Source organism: Lactuca virosa, chromosome 3 (assembly GCF_052849685.1).
Source record: "Lactuca virosa cultivar CGN04683 chromosome 3, Lactuca_virosa_CGN04683_v6, whole genome shotgun sequence".
Classification (NCBI taxonomy): Eukaryota; Viridiplantae; Streptophyta; class Magnoliopsida; order Asterales; family Asteraceae; genus Lactuca; species Lactuca virosa.
Window position 1 is genome coordinate 35276535 of NC_136428.1, and position 4590 is coordinate 35281124.

General features: G+C 29.9%; 1 long non-coding RNA gene across 1 annotated transcript; it reads left to right on the forward strand.

Moving 5' to 3' along the window:
* The first annotated feature begins 1616 nt into the window (after positions 1 to 1616).
* Positions 1617 to 2899, forward strand: LOC145162267 (uncharacterized). Its single transcript, XR_013738997.1, has 3 exons — positions 1617 to 1991; positions 2071 to 2098; positions 2229 to 2899. It is a non-coding gene; the product is annotated as an uncharacterized LOC145162267 (long non-coding RNA).
* The last annotated feature ends 1691 nt before the right edge of the window (positions 2900 to 4590 follow it).

Sequence of the window (4590 nt, forward strand, 5' to 3'; positions counted from 1 at the left end):
CTGTAAATTATAAAACTATAGGGACTTAATGTGCTAATATTAAAAAGTTTTGTGATAAAAATTGAAATGTAAAAACTTTACTATCATTGTATGTAATCTATAGTATAATTTGTTTAGGTAAAATAGGCGGTTTGATATGAGGTAATAAAACTTTGGTTTGGAGAAAGAGAGACCAGCTAAACTACATCAGTTTTGTGCGTATGGTAAAATAAATTAATAAATGAAATAAATTAACTAGATAATATGGTTAAAACTTAAAACTCGGACTTTATTTTTTCGAGGCCTTGTATGGTCAGACACTACCACACCGTGCACCCCTTGGAGCCGAACCTGTTGAAAGATTTATGCCAACAGTTTATTTGCAAAAATGTCTTCAACAAGCACTCAGATTTTTCTGGTCACTTGAGTCGTCAACATTCTTTAATTAAGCTCGTATAATGATGCAACCCATAGCATAGAGACAAAGCCTGATTTGATCTAATGAAGCTTTCTTTTGATTACTTGGAGCATATGGATCTTGACTTTTCTTGAATTATCTTTCAAGAGACAAACATATCACTATATCATAACATAATGTAATTCGGGTTAATTTTATTCGTTTGTTATCAAGACACAAAACAACACCTGGACCCGAAATTTCACTTTCATTATTAGACCTTGTGTATTCGACTCCAGTCCTGGCCACAATTAAATTCTTTGCCTTTATTGACCTTGATCCTTCAATTTACCGCACTCAAAAACCCTAAATGATTATTCACCAACATGTTAAACTAGTGGCACAACTTGTTTTATGCATAGTCGCAATCATTCATATTCTCACATATATTGGACCCTTGAAACTATATAAAACGTTTGTCATCTAATGTGATATATTCGCCATTTTTGAAGTTCGTAGATTACTTAATTATAATGATATCATATGTAGATTTGAATCTTGCTTAAACTGATCATATACTGAAATGAAAACAAATATATGAACCCATGGCCCTCGAATCCACATATCCTCTCTATGAAACCAAAAACACAAAATTGAATACATTGATATTGAATAAGTTTTATATTGTTATTATTATAACAAAATAATTGATTCTGTGTGTATATATATATATATATATATATATATATATATATATATATATATATATATATATATATATATATATATATATATATATATATATTATAAAAGAAATCTCACTATTTCTAAAAATAGCTTCAATATAATAATAATATTTTTTAAGACGTTCAAGACTTTAAGCTTAATGTACAACCAATTATAAATTAAATAATATTAAAATTTAAATGAGATTTTATCGTCTAAATTTATAAGCTGGAGGTATAATCACATAATGCACAAATTTTATCCGCATACCAAATCGGATTATCAAACATATACATATGTAATTTGATTTTTATTCCTTAAATATCTCAACTTAACCGCTTGAATATCTGTAAATTGAATCGATCAAAGTTGACCCTGTATTCTCTCGCCTTCATCGAATTGAATCAGTCAACAAGAGATATACGCTTCATAGCCTCTCATCAGTCATCTCTCAAAGAACCATCCCTATATGTGACGTCATTTCTTCTCTGGAAGGCAACAATATACAAGAATCTATTCTCTTCATCGCCTCTCACTACCAAGAAAAAACTGATTGAACGATGGTGATTGTGGCTAAAAATAGTTAATCGGCTTCAAAACCATCTACAGCCACTCCCTGCTATGTTCACCACTATCTACAGCCACTCGCCACCAACCAACCTCGGCCACCGCTATACGAGATTAAGCTCTCTCTCTCTCTCTCTCTCTCTCTCTCTCTCTCTCTCTCTCTCTCTCTCAAGCCATACGGATCTCAAGCTGTCATCTTCCCTGCTTCATCACCACCATCACCTCATTACTCTCTTAGAAAACCTAAGGATCTATGCACCACCGTCGCCTTATCCTTAAAACCGGTGTTGATTCCTCGAAGATTTGAAGGCAGATTAGTCAGGTAATGTAAGTTTTTTTTAATAGTTTACGATTATGGGTTTCATTTACAAATGATTCTTGACTAAACCCACAAATTGCAGGTGGGTTGATCTGAATCTACGTTTGAAGGTCAGATATGGTTCGATTTTTCTTTGGGGTTGAGTTTGGGATTTTACTCCATTTTTGTTTAAATATCAGATACTGGTTTGGGATTTGCAGGTAAGATGCTGATTCCTGATTTTTTTTCTCATTTGAGCAGATCATGAAAAGCTGGTTTCAAGTTCCATTCAAGTGTAATTTGCCTTTCGTCAACCTACCTCACGCAAAACGATCCCACCTGTATGAATATGCTCATGAAGAAATCTAGCAAGTTTTGGGGCTGATGTATGATATCCTATATTCAATTTGGTTCTCGGATTATGTTTTTTCTCATTATCGATGGGAAAATTAGAGAAGATTTGTCTTTATCTGTTGTAACTTGTAAGTTTGATGTGCCTCTGATTCATTTATTCTAGCCTTTGCCACATGTTTTATTTTAGTTTTTTTTCCAGGTTTTGAAGGTAAACAAATGAAGTTTTGTATCAGTTGGACTGGCCTTCTAATTTCTTCTATGGCGAGAGTATTGTTGATTTCTTACCAAAACTATGACATATATGCTATTTCAAAAATATATGTTGCATTGATTTTTGGGTTGGATGGTCAGATCTACCTAGATCTATACATAGCAGATGATACCAATAACTTTTGATTAAATCTTGTGTTTTTTATCCGGTAATCATATTTCTGATTTTGTTTTTTATTTTGTGCAGGTTGTTTGGTTATGGGTTTGAATTTATGGATTTGGGTATAAGAACATGTTAACGTTTCAATATTATTTGGTTATTGACTGTCTGATAGAGTAAAAGTTGAACTCTTTTGTTGTATTTTTATAAGTTTACATTTCAATTTTCAGGTGAGGTGTTTGTATAAATCTGAATCAATTAAAAGTTCTTTGAATCTTCAAGTTTCCGAAGGCTAAAATGGTACCCATCAAAAAGTTTTGGCAAAAATGAGTTTCTTACTACTTGGAAGAAAAAGGGAAATGGAGATAGATGGTAGTTACGATTGATGCTTTTCTAATAGATGTACAAAGAAAATGCATGAATCTGATTTTCAAATCTGAATATGTGTAGGATTAAATCTGATTTTTTAAATTTGAATACATGTATGTGTGTGTGATTTTAAGAAAAAAGTTATCAACTATTTCTATATAACTATTATATTCAAAAGAAAAGAATAAAAAACAAGATATTGGGAACTGTATATTTAAATTTGAAAAAGGACAAAATTTGAAAAAGGATAAGACATACATGTTTAAATAGAAAAAAGATGATGGTTTTTGTTGTTTCATGTATAGTATTTGTATGGCCTAAAATTTAAAAATAACTCAGAGAAAACAAACATCATCTTTGATCGCATTTGGTTATGATATATAAAAATAAAGGCTAATTCTTCTTTAAAACTGTATGATAGTCATGTAGGATGTATTTGATCATATTTGGTAATGATATTTAGGTAAATTGTTTAAAAATAAAGGTAAATAATCATATTATGATTTTTAAAAATATAAAATTATAATAAAAGAATAAAATTTTATACTAACGAATAATTTGCTTTATTACGTTTAATTAATTAGTGTCATACTTTTATCTATAATCTTATTTTTTTCCCTTTTTCTAAAAAGCACACCCTCAATAAACATTTTTAATATTTTTAAATTGTTTTAGTTGATGGAAAATATGTTAAATGTATTTACCAACAATTAAGTAACTTTTATCAGATTATAGTGTATTACCACTATCATTATAAGATAAAGTTTAACATATATTTTTTTTTTAAAACCAAAATCACAAGTTAAACATTTTACGTCTTCTTTGAAAATTCATAATTTTATTAACTTACATATTTTTGTCAAATAAATAACTAAATTACACGAATAGTCCCTTTGGTTTGGGATATTTTGTATTTTTGGTTCCTAAACCCTATTTTTTTTAACTCCGAGCATCTAATGGCTTATTATTGTTTTGAGTTTAGTACTTACGAACCCGAAATGTCTTTTTTATTTTCTGCTTAATTTACTTCTGGTTTATTTATTACAATTATAAAACTTAAATTTGGTCCATTCCTTACCATACCCCTTTATGTCTTTATCATGGTTTCTACTTTCTGTTTAATTTACTTATGATTCATTCATTACAATTATAAAACTTAAATTTGGTTCATACCTTATCATACCCCTTTATTAAACGTTCTTTATTGATCACCATCCCATGTCACTGCCGCAAACAGCATTGCAATGTCATGAACGTAGCCAGAAACTATCTGCGGAAAGGAACTATGTGGCAAAAAACAATCTACCAAAAGATCGAAAGAAACTATCCGCCATCAAAATGAAACTAATCTCCGAGTGGAAACTATATGTCGAGAGGAACTAGCTCGTGTCGCCGCATCGCGCGGATAGCCTACTAGTATATATATATATATATATATATATATATATATATATATATATATATATATATATATATATATATATTTATACACACATTTGAAAATGACAAAGTTATGCAGTACGCATTATT